This window comes from Etheostoma cragini, chromosome 5, assembly GCF_013103735.1.
Source record: "Etheostoma cragini isolate CJK2018 chromosome 5, CSU_Ecrag_1.0, whole genome shotgun sequence".
Taxonomy (NCBI): domain Eukaryota; kingdom Metazoa; phylum Chordata; class Actinopteri; order Perciformes; family Percidae; genus Etheostoma; species Etheostoma cragini.
In genome coordinates, this window is record NC_048411.1 from 18343806 (window position 1) to 18358729 (window position 14924).

The window sequence follows — 14924 nt, forward strand, 5'->3', positions numbered from 1 at the left end:
GAACATGCCTTAAGTACTACAACCCTTGATGACAATAGAAAACTAGAAGATGGTACCAGCAGAAGAGTATTTGCAATCAAAGACAATCATTCACAAGGGGGAGCTCCATTAATCTGGTAGACTACGGATGGCAGCTCGTCAGAGTGCTGTTTTGTTGAGGATTTTCCCTCCAGCCTCCTCTCTGTTTCTGAAGTATTTTTTGTTGCATGTCTTTTATTTCAGAGCCGTAATGACTGTCTGCAGTGCATCTATCTACTGACAGTCTTTGAAAATCTCTGAAGCCTGCTTAGCTGATGCAGTCACTCTCAGTGGTGCCTTTCATGTGGGCTCTGGATCCATTGAAACAATCCACTCCAGTTCTTTTTAAATAACGTGTAGAAGAGACACCTCAGGTTTTCTGTCATAAATTGGCTCCATATTTATTTTGCAATCAATAAAAGTGTCCCTTGTTCAGATCTTAAGAATGTTTGCTTGGCCATTTGGGCTTTGTCTGATGCTCCATTTAACTCCACAGGGGATCTGGCTGCAGATGAAACACAGCTGTTTATATAAATAATAAACATTTGTGCTTTATCAGTGAGCTGACAAATTGGGCATTGCAGAGATGGGGGATAGATTATTCCGACATATGCCTGGGTCTAGAAAGCCCAGCTAAAATAAACAGCTCTCTATCCTGTTCTGTGATGGCTGGATGAAGAGATGGTGGTTGGACTGATGGTTAGAGGGGGTCTTCCAAACCACAGAGCAGAAAGAAAAACACGAGGAAGAAAAACAATTCCATCTGACATCATAGGGAAGGCTACCGCTGAAATTGAGGTCAAGATATATCCTGCCTAATGTGTGCCAGATAGTTATATGGCAAAGTCAGGTTGCCAACGCCCTGTCCGGAGGGAATGACAGAATACAAATTCAAAAGTATACAGCCTAAAATGAAGAGAAACTAATAAGCTTAGCCTATCAAAATCAGCAGCAGGTGTCTTTCTTAAATGAGCCCCACTGACTGACTTAAATACTTTTAAACAAAAATCTTTTCTGTGACTAAAATAGTGCCAGTTTTAAACGCCAAGTTGTGGGTAGATGTAACTAATAGTTGAGCAAGTGAAAAACACTCAGGATGAGTCGAAGATCAGAATCAGAAATACTTTATTGATCCCCGAAGGGATGTGGTTGAAAAAGATGGGATTTTTATGTATTTTTTCCCCACTTAAGGTCCATAAGCAAAATAAATCATTCACAAAACCAAGATTAAAGAAAAGAAAATTACAATACTTTCAACAAAATAAAATAAATTGACATGACAGTCAAAAACTGTCACATAATTTACATTTACCATTGTTCACTAATTTACCTCAAATCAAGTCACTACTCTAGGGCGTCCAACAGACTTACGTCCTGCTACCTCAGGTTTTCCTCAAGCTCTCCCTGAGCAAATTAAACAGCCAGATCATTTACTCCTGAAGCTCGCCCCTCTAATTGGAACATTCTAACACACAGAACAATGCAGAAGTGACTTAGGTGAATAGGCAGTAACAACTCAATACAGCTGAAAATTAATATATCTAAGAAGCTAGACATTTACAACGTATCATTCAACTGATTTACATTGAAATTAGACAAGCCACAAGATATTTTGATGGCTAAAAATGTATAAGGTTAAAACTTTGGGTCACTTCCTGTTACCCCAGAAGTCCTAATATAATTTAAACCTGCTGGGCACGGCAAACTTCCCTTTAAACACAAAGCTGAAGCCGCTAAGCCACTTAGACTATCCTGTTTAACCTCTGTTACACTTTTAAACTAAATAAACAGACACATAGTTAACAAAGATCTGATTGTTTTGTGGTTATCATAATTGGTAATGGTTAAGTTTGGTATGGTTTTAAACAGAATGATGGATTGATGAAAGTAGGTTTAGCATGTAAATTACCGTAATATGAAGATGTTAAAGTGTGCGAATGAAAGCTACGGAATTTCTGTTGGGAATTTGATGAATGGCATGTTAACAGATGATTTTAAACAGTGAGGATTAACAGAACTTATAGACATGTTAAACAAACATATACAGGCAACGTTTAGACTTGTCTTTGAGAGATAAAACAGGTAGCGCATCGCTACCGTGACAGACGCAACGTGCTCCGTCACACGCCAGTAGAGCTGTAAAGCAGACAGAGAGGTTGTAGACCATTTATAAGGCACTGGCTGCAGCAGAGTCATCACTCAGCATGGGATGTTGTGATCTCCCAAATACTATCCTTCAATGTTAAGTCCCTGTATTCACAGCTTGTACTTCTCCACGGGCATCAAGCAGCACAGATGTAGACTTCCTGGAGTGTCAACGCTTGAACTGACCCCTTTTGGAACCTCTGAGAAGAAGAGAGAATACAGAGAGGTTTCTCCTCATAGATGATGTGAGAGGAATACAATTTTTTTGCGATAAAATTTGTATTTAAACAAACAAGCAAAAGTGCAAAACATTGGTCTAAATGACAGTATACAGGAAAGTACACTACAAATACCTGCAGCTCACAATCAAGACACACAGAAACAGACACAGACAAACACACACAAACAAACAAACAAGAGGCATCGACAGCAAAACCGACATAAGACATAAGGGACCAAATACACGCATGTATAGAAGCGAGCAGGCTATAGCACAAGTCTACAGCATTGATTTCAAGGATGTCGAAAATAAAGCTTCTACTGAGCCCTAGAGGCTTGGAGAACGTCCGTTGTGTAATCTGGATGCAGTGTTTTTATTTTGCATCTGTTTTCGGGGTTTATCTGCTTTTGCTTTTGCATTGCAAAAAAAAACGTTTTTTCCTCGCCACTGTCGCACTGTTGCTTGCTCTGGAAGAAACTACTAGAACTGTTGGGTCATTGTAAATTCTCGAGAGTGGTCTAGACCTAGTCTATCTGTAAAGTGTCTCGAAATAACTCTTGTTATGAATTGAAACTATAAATAAAATTGAATTGAATTGAATTGCTTCTTTATGTATTTGGTTGTGTGTATTTGCAGCGCATTTGCTGAATGCTGCTGGTGTGTTGTCAAATTACTGAAGTTGTTTTCTTAATTTGCTTGTGTTTTGTCTACTTGCATGTGTTTCCTTAAGTTGCATGGCGTTTGCCCCTGTCGGCCACCGTACCCATCCCCTCTAAGACTGACCATAGGAATGACCACTCAAGTCTGTCAAAGGCTTTCATTGAGTCAAGAGAAAGAAGTGACGTTGGGGTCTTACTGTCTTCTGCGGCATCAACGATGTGAAGAAGGCGTCTAATATTACAAGAGATAATGTTAGACACCAGTCTTGTTTTTATGAATCCTGTTTGCTCAGAATTCACAAATTTTTGGCATATGGGACTCCAAACAACGGGCTAGGAGCTTTGCAAAGATTTTTTAATCAGAGTTAAGCAGGCTCGGAGGTCGATAGCTAGAGCACTCTGTAGGATCTTTATCTTTTTCCAAGAGTAAGGAAATCAAGCCTGTGTTAACATCCCTTGAAAATACACCCTACTCCATAGATAAGTTAATGCTGTCAAGAAGGAATGGGCCTAGCTTTTCCCAAAAAAGTTGCTGGGTCTAGCACCCTGGAAGTAGTAGCGGTGTCTCATTCCATAAATTAGAAATTCAGATTTCTGTTTCAGAATGTTGTTTATTTCTGTCTTGACTAGTGACTGTTCAAAAACGATTTGCTTTAGTAAAATTAGTTTGCAACAATGAGTCTAATGTGATAGTATTTTGTGTCTAATTTTTGTAATAACAAAAAAATATGATGGTATTGCTCCTAATTAAACCTTTAATCGCTCCAATATCCGAGAGCGTCAGAACTGATAGAACCAAGGCTCCCAGATGGAGATGCTAGTTGGTTTATGAATAGCAGTTAACTTCTTTTTATTTATGATTCCCACCTATTGAATCCGGGAGAAACGTGGCTCGAAGGAGCTTTTCTGTTTCTCTAGTAGGCCCTACCTCTGCAATGGCATCAGGATCGCTGAGTTGTGTTCTGGTCTTGTTTGCCATTCTGCTTTAAGTAACTCCGAATATCGGAGTTAGAACCATATAAAACAAGTATTTGGCAAGGTTGGGCCAGGAGCTACACTTCAAGCCACCATCTCTGTCCAGCCAATAACGTGACTCCACAATTCAAGTTGTAGATAATATGACACTGTGTGCCAACAATGTGTTTGAACAGCATGGATGTAGTGATTCATATATGTAGATTTATTGTTATTATGTTATTATATGTAAGCTAATTCTATTGTGGAATACCATTTCATTGCTAGACATACAGTATAGGCTTACATATGTACTATGTAACCTACATACATTGGATGGTGATGAAAGCAACATATAAACCCGAGCCTTTGCCTTATAGGCTATTTGTAAAGAAATACAAATTGTATAGCAATTGGGTCGTGTAACCTTTTTGCATAATCAGATAATATACATAAGAAACCAAAACCACATTGCCATGTTTGAAATGATTTGTAGGTTACATGCCATTTGCAAAAATGCATGTCTGACATGCTAAATGATGTGCAGGAAGCAATCATCAGAAACTAAGATAAAAAGGCACGTTGGTGCAGTTTAACTTGTGTTGTTTTGGTGTTTTAATATGATAACCTACTTTAACACTAGAGCGCTAGCTTTAGCTCTGAATTAGTTGTGGACATGGGAAAAGTGCAATCCTTGAGAGGAGGGGCGAGAGAGCACGCGGACCTATTGAGAGAGAGAGGCGGTTCAGCACCACTGTGGTCTCAGCAGCAGCGGCTTAGAGACTAGTGTTGTTAGACCACTGTTGTGCAGGAACAGACAAGGCATAGCTGAAAACCACCAGCGGAACAAATGAAAACGAAAACTACGCTTTAATGTGGATTAATACAGGGGCAAGACACTTAATCGAAGCGAGACGCTCTTTAAGCGAATTTGGACCGACTGACGAGGATTGGGACGTTCCCTTCTGTATGATAGCACCGCCGAATGGTTTCTCTTGCCCTGCCGCTAAGGTTAGTTAGCTTCCATTGCTGGCTGTCCATTTGGTTTAGGGGGATGCGGGGGGGGTCTGTATGTTCTGTTGTTGGAAGACGGGATCCGGCTATTCTTTGGATGAGAATCATGCATAGCAGTTTGACCTTTTCGAGGCTAACGTTATACGTTAGCTATGTTATAGCTAAACGTTACACGGTTGAACCTTTGGTAATTGTAGTTCATTTTACAGTTTAACTAACCGGATGCTCACCCCACTACAACACCCATAGTTGGCTGGCTACCATCAGCTAGTTAATTATTTTATAAATCACGAACACGTGCTACATGGCTAGGCTAACCTAGCTAATAGCTAACGGTGTTAGCTACCTAAGCTAGCTGTCAGAACTGCGGAGTAGCTAACGGCAATTTTATGAAAATAATTAATCCTACATTGGTGTTCTCCGTGTAACGTTAAACACAATATTCTCAACGCAACACTGTCAATATGCTCAGTATGCTTTCTAAAAAATAATGTCAATTTACGTATAACCACGTAACGTAAGGCTATGTTATATTGTGGTATCTGGGTAAATGAACTAGCCTGCTAACTTGGCTATGCACAGAAGCGTCCGGATTGCGTTTGTAAACATTGGATTTACATGAAGTTGTTTTAGTGCGCTCTAGCGATAGCTAATCTAACGTTAGCAGGTAACGCATTGCTTTGTTGTCAGGGTTGATAACTAAGCCATGACGTGAAGTACACACGAGTTAAAAGAAAGGTAACGTGAGTTAGCGTAAGAGGCTGGTTGTCTCAGATTTGATAATTTGCCTTTGTGAAAGTAGCGTTAACGTTATGCTTGCGTTATTTGGAATCATGTTTTTTTTTTTAAACCAAGTTTAGTTCTAACGTTTTGACGGAATGCCTTACCAAGTGAGGCTATTGTTAACCTAAACAAAGTAACCGTGTGTTGATGTGGAAATAAGCGGATGTCTGTTTTTTGTCAGCTGCTCAATTTCTACAACCACATCCATAATACGCAGTAACATAATTCTACTTTTTAGCTGTCACTAACCCGAGAATATTCTTCTGATGCATTATCGCTGCCTCTGTTAATGAAGCTGGCTAAATTTAAACTGTCTTCGGCAAATGTGTATTTATCTATCTATAGCATTGCGCCAATACATTGAACAGTACTTAAATCTGTGTTTATGTTGTGTTGAATGTGCGTTTGAGAGACAGCACTGTCCTTAACAGTTCGAGTAGTCACCATTCTTGGTAATTTTTATTGTTATCAATGTACACTAACTGCAACAACGTCCTGTTAAATTAATATCCATGACAGTGGGCAATGAGTTACAGGTGTGTCTCAATGGATGAATAATTTTGAATGCTTAAGTGGTGTGTAGTTTGATCCGTTGCTGTTGGGTGTTATGTATGTATGGCTGGGACATTTGTAACACCAACTCTGAGGTTAAGCTAATTTACTCCTAAAACAAGTCCAGGCACAACCAAAACATCTCCAAAGTACATGAGTATGCCAACAAAGCATGCCATACTCGTGCACCTTCTTTGAACTATACTGTCAAATTTGGGGGGGGGGGGAATAAATTCTGTCTAGGAGTGCAAGATATGAGGTAAATATGCAAAAATGATATTACTTGCGATAAATTTGTGGCTATTAAACTGTAATAACATCTGCCTCTCTGTTGCTTTCATTATTCTGCTACAACAAATTGCTTGTTGAATTTAGAAAAAAATGAAAGGAAATTATATCAACAATCTTTTATTAAACCTATTGAAACTTTTTTTTAATTTAATACAAAAGTTACACTTAAAAAGAACAACAGTTACATTTTTTAAAATTATTATAAACTTTATTTCAGACCCAGGAGGATTCATATCACAATAGAAGCACACAGAGTAAAACACACACAAAAGAAATACAAAGCCTTCCACACTGTCTAATACACGGACATGTACATCAATGGTTCAACAGTCTGGATGAAAATGTAACAGAACTGCGTACAGCAATTAAGTCATTTTCTGACTCCGATACCATACACACAAATCTATACATCGGGTAAATAAAACAGTTGAGCAGGTAGGTACCCCAACACTGACAGGCTTGCACTGGAACTTCTTGAAGCTCTCAGCAGCAGCCTCTTGCTGTCATAAGCCTCTAAGATTTAAAGTGCAGTTTCTACTGATTTTCTTTCTACTAACAACAAATATGTGTCTTTTGTAATATGTCGTAGCCTTTTGCGATGTGTTTATTCTGCCAGAGTATATTGCTGTGACGATAAAAAAAATGCTAATGTGCTGCGATCATTTTTTTCCTCTGTTATATTTACACACAGCGACAGGCTCAATAACACATGCACAAATAGGACCTATGAACATATATTATGTATGGTGACATGTCAGAGCCAGGGGGTTGCCTTAGGATGGCCCGGAAGAAGAACAACAACTGCTAAAGTACGTTGTTCAGAACCTTTCTTTTTAGTAAACTCTTTGTACACAATCTTCTCAATGCTGGTGTTCATGTCTAGAGCCCCTGGTGATACTTCGAGCAAAGTTTCCAGTTGTGTTGAGCTTTCTTAGTGTTTTAAAAATGTTGATTTTTATGCTGTCATAGAAATGCCCCTAGCACTCCCATTCAAAAGGCCATTTGACTTAAAATCAAAGATACTTTAAATCTTTAAAGTGGTGCTTCAATCCTAATTATGCTTAACGTTTAACTCAAAGTTTGACTCAGGTACATTCACAAAAACACCCTAGGTTGCATTTTGGTAAGAGTTACGCTTTAATATGAACTATAAACAGTGGCCACAATTAGGGCTGGTCAATATATTGATATATAGGGCCAGGTAACAATTTATATTTTGGATATCATATACTGGATATTATATGATGATATGATATAGATGGTTTGGTTTTAAAGACCTTATTAAAATAAAGTGATGTAATTTTCTGAACTGGACTGTTCTAGCTGTTCTATAATTTGCCTTTACCCACTTAGTCATTATAGCCACATGACTTATGATTCTTTTTTTTTTCTTTCTTTTTTTAAATCTAATTTTTTAAGTATTTTGTGACAGCTCCAATTCTCAGCCCTACAATATCGTCCCGCAATATCAACATCAAGGGTTTTGGTCAATATATTTGATTTTCTCCATATCGCCCAGTTCTGGCCAAAATCAATATCTAGCATTTGCTATTTCAAATGACACACATACTAGTTGCCCCTTAAGTTAAATGTTTTAGTTCACAAAAGTGGATAAAATGTCATGATGTTAGCGGAGGTGGTCTTTGATTCAGGCGATGTGTTCCACTTCTGCAATAAGATAACTAGGGATGTAACGGTATGAATATTTAACCTCACTGTTATATTGACAAAAATTATCACGATGTTCAGTATAATTGCATTATTTTTTTAAAAGTGTGTTCAATATGTTCAGAAAGCACTGACAGGCCTACCCAAGCTGAAATAGTTTCAACAAGTGTAACAGTGTTTATTATATTACAAACATATAGGCAATAGGCTTGTAAAAACTATTGAAAACTGGCTGCTGAAACACCGGCCGGCTATAGCTGGTGTCCAGTAAGAACTTGAACCAAAGATCCCTTTGAGATCCAGGAAGATGTGTTTACAACTAAAACATGAAGTTAACTATGAAGTTGAATTTGACGTTACATGTTAAGTTGGATGTGTTTCTAAAATACATGCAAATATTTAACTTACTATGAACATTATTCACCAAAACTAAATAGAATAGCCACCAGCATATAACAGGAAACAATACTAAGAATTATACTAATTTCTCATAAAATAATTAACATAAATGTAACATATTGATCAGTAACACAAACTGACAATAAGCCACATCTAATACAGCCCACATATCCATAACGGAGCAAATTATGTAATACAGCTTTAATAGCTAAGCACGTGGCTCCACAGGGCTGGTCTGTTTACTGGGGATTGCACGTTGCTAGCAAACAACCTGAATATATATGGCCGCACAAGTAATATTTAACAATCTGCACATCTATAAGCTAGGGATGTCACCAGAACCGATAATTATGGTACCTTCCGGTTCTAAAATGATGAAACATCAACAATGCCCGTTTTTTTTTTTAAAGCACTGTAGTGACGATGCCAGTGTTAGCAGGATTGGTGCTGCGCATCTTTGCAACTGATGGTGGCAGTATACGCTTAAGTGTTCCAGTCATTCACGCCCTTATACTTCCGGTTCATATCTTTAAAAAAAATATTCAATCAACAGTACCCAACCTACAAAATGGCATGTTCACTGCAAACTCACGGCCCTCTCTTTTCGATTTATAGCCCCCCTATTTTGGCTTCAAATAATTCACCGTAGTTGGCTACAGTCGCTGAACAGGCTACACACTGTTAACAGCTGTGTCTTGCCTGCTCCTCCGGTAAACTTAGCCTTAAGCTAATGCTTAGCTACCAGTTCAGGAGGAAATTAGCCAGCTTGGCGTTCTTTTGGGCTCAAAGCTGTCTTTATCTTTCAAATACATCTCCAGTATTTACCCAGGGTTTGTAAGGTCTCTAGGTATGCAACTGTTAAAAACACTGTTGGATTTGCACGGTACATTTTGACAAGATGCCTGGAAGTCTGGAATGTGTCTCAGGGGACATGTTTTGAATGTCTTGTTCTGACATTTTGATATTTTTCAAATATTTTAACTATAAATAATTAATTGTTTAAGTTAAAGTACATGGAATCTTAGAAAATCCTTTTTTATTACAAGGTTTTTGAAATCGGCTTTGAGAATCGTGTTATTTAACCGATCATTGCCACAGACTACTGAATCTTTGGTATTGTCACGCCCCTACTATCAGCTATGCAATAAGAACAAGAATAAGAATACAAGAATGATAAATGTCCTGATTACTGTCATCTCCTTCTTACAACATGATTCCAACTTTAAAAAAGAAAAGCACATTAGAGGCCATGCAGTGCACCAGCGCGGGGACTTCAGGAGCCTTGAATAAAGCTGGGAAGGATTAAACACTAGGGTTATGCCGATGGACGATATCATCCATCGTGATGGCGGCCAGCAACGTCACATAATACTGTATTTAAAGAGGGCATTTAAATGTATATTATATCATTTCTATGTTAACTTTTAGCCCATAGTAGTAGAACTAAATAATTGTAAAAGTGCCCCCCCCCCACGCCCCCACGATGATATTATCGTCCATCGCAAAGTTTTACTCTAAACATCGTCAGCTGCCAATTTAGGAGACATCGCCCAACCCTATTAAACACAGATTTCCAAATTGTGGTAATCCACCACGAAAAGGATATTTTAAATAAACGGTAATTGTTTAGTCAACATTTTTACCGTGGTTTACCGTTGCACCAATAATCGTTACATCCACAAAGATAACCCTGCGAGACACCTCGCAACAAAAACATTTCCTGATGTTATTACACAGTCTTTCTCTCGCCAACTATCATAAGGGTTCTTATTGTGAAACAGTTAAACATTCTGGAAGCCTTAGTCAATAACATTAGTAACTGCCACTCCCTTGGTGTGTCAAATGCATAAATATGGGCATTTAGTTTGTTTGTTTTGTCAGCTGAATGATACAATTTGCAAGGAGGAATTGCCAGAAGAAGAAATGACCACAAGCGCTTAATGTGCCCGCATCTAGGCGGGCAGGCCTAAAATCGCCATAAAATCTCAACTCACCCTGTTAACAATTTCCTTTTTTAATAACTTTGATTTTTAATTTTTTGATTACTTTAATTCTCATTTAATTTTACAAGCTGAATGCATCCCAAACGCTACTTTCTTCTGGGAATTTTAAGCAGACTGTATAAAACAGGTTTTAAAGCGCTCCCAAGCTTTTCTCCATTGAAACCTCTACCTTTACAGGCTTGTGCTGAGTCGCAATGTGCGATAGGTGCCAAACCAAATCTCTATTTGGTACTGCCAATTTGTTTTGTTTTGTCATGGTTCATGTGTGCAATACACATTCTACTTCATGATAAAACAAATTGTGGCAGAGAATCGTGAGATCAGTTCTAAGCTAAAAAATTGTTATTCATATTTTTCCCCAAATCGGGCTGGCTTACCTTCATCACACTTTCAAATCGCCGTGACTCATGGTCAGCTACTGTACAAATATCCTAACTTTGTGGAAATTAGGCATATGAGGGGTCATTATTTGTTATTTCTGGTAACATACAGTACATCAACAGACTAGCTTTAGCTCTGTACTGTAAAGCTTTTTTTTGTGAACTTAAAGCTGCAATAATATTTCCGCTACCCATTTCGCTGCCTGATCCAACAGGATTATTGACATTAATAAAGTTGTGAGAGTAAACCAAAATGGGCCAAAGCTGTGGGCTAAACAATTAACTGAAACTTGGTAAAGAGGTCCGTAAAGCGGAGATGAGACGTACAGGATGACCTAAATTGATGACAGCTGCACTCGTTATTGTAAGTGCAATGATAAGTTAAAGTCCAATAAGTCCTTTATCAAATTATATGAATGTGTGTCCCAGGCCAGGTTAGGAAATTAATTAACAATTTAAAGATCAACAAACCACTGACACATGTTCAAATTTTATTAATTCAATAAATTATATTTTTTTGTCTTAACCAGCCAATTTTTATATTATAACATTTGCAGCCCTTTTGGTAGGGTTACAAGGAAAACTTTTGATAATAGTAATGGTGTTCTCCCCTTTTTCTTTAATTTTAAAGAACTATACAAAAAACATTTTTGCAACTTTCATTCTCTCTCGGAACTTCATTGCAACAAAAATACAAAAAAAGACGCAACTTTTATCGAAACGTTTTACAAGAGCTCCAGCAAAATCGTGCATTTTGGGCCGCAACAATCTAAAAAAAAAGCCTGTGAAAACCTGGAGGGATAATGATATGGCCGTTTTTTTTATTTTGGCGTTAACACTAATTAATAAATGTAAAATGTTTTTATAAGCTGTTTTTTTATTTGAGATATTACCCTTACATTTGTCTTAATACTTTAGATACCTTATTGCTTGACAGATGGATATTTTGTGGTATGTACACAGTTTAGATGGTAGTTATGGTAGGTATAACATAAAGTATTCAGGTGTTCTGCTAAGTCACAGTGCCTGCAGACAGTTGGTGTGTCTTACAAGGCAGCCTAGAGAGCACACAGTCTGCCAATAATTCATAATGGTGTGACATTGCCGATTTGTGTTAGGTGCACTCATAGTACAGTGTCAGCTTAGCAGTTTGCATTGTAAAGACTTTAACAAAAGCAGTGTTATAATTATACCGTGAGCTTTTGGGGCTACAGCTATTTCGACTGGTGACGTCACTTTCAATTTCATATAGGCTTAAACACATGAGAACCACTAATCCATGTGCAAAATTCCCTAAAGATTAGTGCAAGAAATTAAGAATGAAATTGCACAGAATGACAGCTAGTGAAGTGACATCAAAGAACCATAGCAAAGAACTCAGTCCGATCGTACCAGAGAAATGGTACAGCCCAATAGGGAGTCAGGATTTAAAAATCGTATTTCATTAGATTATTTAATAGATAATTGTTGGTATGTGATGGTAATACTGCATTTGAATACAAACAATTTTGGATAGGCTAGCATATTTTGTTCCAAACTCCCCCCCCCCAATACCCCTCGTAATTGGAACAGTGAACGAGAGTAAGGAGATATCTCTCCTTTATCCAAAAGGGTAATCGGGCCAAAGATAATCACTAGCTCAGTGTGGTACTTCAGGGAGAGTGTTTCAGTGCTAGTTGAATTTCAGCTCGTATTATGAAATACAACACAGTTGCAAAACTGGAGTGGGGAGAGTTCTTGCTTATTTAATTTTCTGTGGAAGAAGAGTCTTCGGTGATAGAAATGTTATTATCACACCCACTCAATCTCCGGACAACTGGGACATAAATGCCCTTTTTAATAGGAATCTCAACGTTTATAGTTGTGTAAAGAGCAGGGCTCCCAGACCCACGCGAGAATGCCGTGGGAAGACGGTTGCACTGGTGCTGTTTTTCATGCCCAACCAAACAATTATTTTCATATTCCATAGCCAGTCTTCATCTCGTTAAGCCGATTTAACATGCTGAATGCATGCAGCCCAACTCAACCTGTCAGCTTGGTTTGTCCGGTTCTCAAGACATAATTTTTTATCTGACATAACCTTTGTTGAAATCTCAACCTGCATTTCGAATGTTCATTTGCAGAAATTAAGTCAAAAATCTACTTAACCTTGTGCATCTGATGTTCAACGGTGAGCTTGTTTAATTTAGGCAAATAAAGTCATGGATCTATTCAGATGTTAAGTGTTCCATTAATAAGATTTTCACACAGCATATTTACCTGAAGTTTATATATATATATATATATATATATATACACATATACTAAAAACACATCACGTTAAAAGACGATTAAACGGAAATGATTCAACTTTGGGATTCTGCGGTGGACTTTATGAACCCTTAAGTTAACACGCAGAAACCAAAGAGGGAAATGTGAGGCTGTCACCATAAAAATCTGCCTCCCAGGCGCATTCCCTCCTTCCACCCAGTTTCCCTCTCACTGAATGAAAAACAGCAGCTGTCTAGCACTTCTTGCACACTAGTTGACTGCACCTGGTAGGTTTCGTATGTGGAGAACGTAATGCTTGACTCTGTGTGGTATAATATTATGTTCAGGCACAGCTGGTCTGTTGCAGTTCCTCCAATTACTCACAATCAAAGTGCCATTGAACTGGACACGGTGCCACCTCAGTTCCAGTGGCTGCACTATTTCTTCCATTGTACGGTTTTCTGGGATTGCCAAATGGAAAACACATGATTGTGAAATGTTTGAGGGAAATGTCTTTCTCATATGGGCGCTTCCGGATCCTGCAAGTTGCCATTAGCCTCACGATTTTATGTCCTCTCCTTTAGGATTTAGTTATCAAATGTTAATGGACGCATAAGTTAGGTAAAAGAAGTGGAGGGTTTAGTGCTGCAACTAATGATTATTTTAATTGTTTATTAATCTGTGAATTATATTCTCAATTTGTTTAAAAATTGACATTTAAATATTCCTTCTAAAATAAATACACAAATTGAAATATCTTTGAATTTCTGTTAGATGTTTAATAAACATGTTGAAATTTAGATTTATTATGAAATTTGAAGCAAATATTGATGTCCCAATTTGTGCAAACATAATTTGTTGCCACATTACAACCACTTTTAGTTTAGCTAATCAAATCATAATAAACAAAATAGCCTATTACGTAGCAACAGCGTTCAATTATTCCTTCTAAAAGCAGATTTGAATCAGTCACATATAATATATATTCCTGGGCATTATGTCAATTACTACTTGTATCAGCGCTGCACGATTATGGCCAACATTATAATCACAATTATTTTGATCAATGTTGAGTTAGTTAGAGTTAGTTAGTTGCATTCAAAAACTACTTATGTGTTTTTGCCGTGGCCCCCGCAATAACAGAGTTACCGGTGGAAATACAGGTTTGCCTCTCATGCAAATATGTCAGAAGTATGGACCGGCGCTGTTGCGACTGTGTCTCTCCATGTTGTCGGGGAGCCGTGTGTAAGTGAATGTGGGCGGGGCTGTGAGGGGAGAAGAAACGGGTTATGTAACGCAAAATTAAACCATATCGATATAAACAACGTTGCTTCGTTTGTGGAGTGGCAGCGGATTGGTGCACCGGTGCGACCGAGGAAAAATGTTAGTTGCGCCCTAGAGCCCTGTGAGCTAACAGACACTAACTGGCACTGGTCACTGCTGTTGTCTGAAAAACAACACGGATGGGACAAAATGTTGCGTTTACTAGTAAACTAGTAAACCTTGTGACCGATGTACAGTGGGTACGGAAAGTATTCAGACCCCTTTAAATTTTTCACTCTTTGTTTCATTGCAGCCTTTTTCCAAA

At 38.1% G+C, this 14924-nt stretch overlaps 1 protein-coding gene across 9 annotated transcripts in view; it reads left to right on the plus strand.

The window, feature by feature from the left end:
• The first annotated feature begins 4740 nt into the window (after positions 1-4740).
• Positions 4741-14924, plus strand: part of ncor2 (nuclear receptor corepressor 2) — a 111351-nt gene continuing 101167 nt past the window's right edge. For 8 of the 9 annotated variants that reach the window (XR_004656595.1, XM_034871306.1, XM_034871313.1 and 5 more), the window contains exon 1: positions 4741-5007. The gene's annotated coding sequence lies outside the window, so the exon portion shown is untranslated. The remainder of the gene's footprint in view (positions 5008-14924) is intronic. The other variant, XM_034871314.1, reaches the window with a different exon arrangement.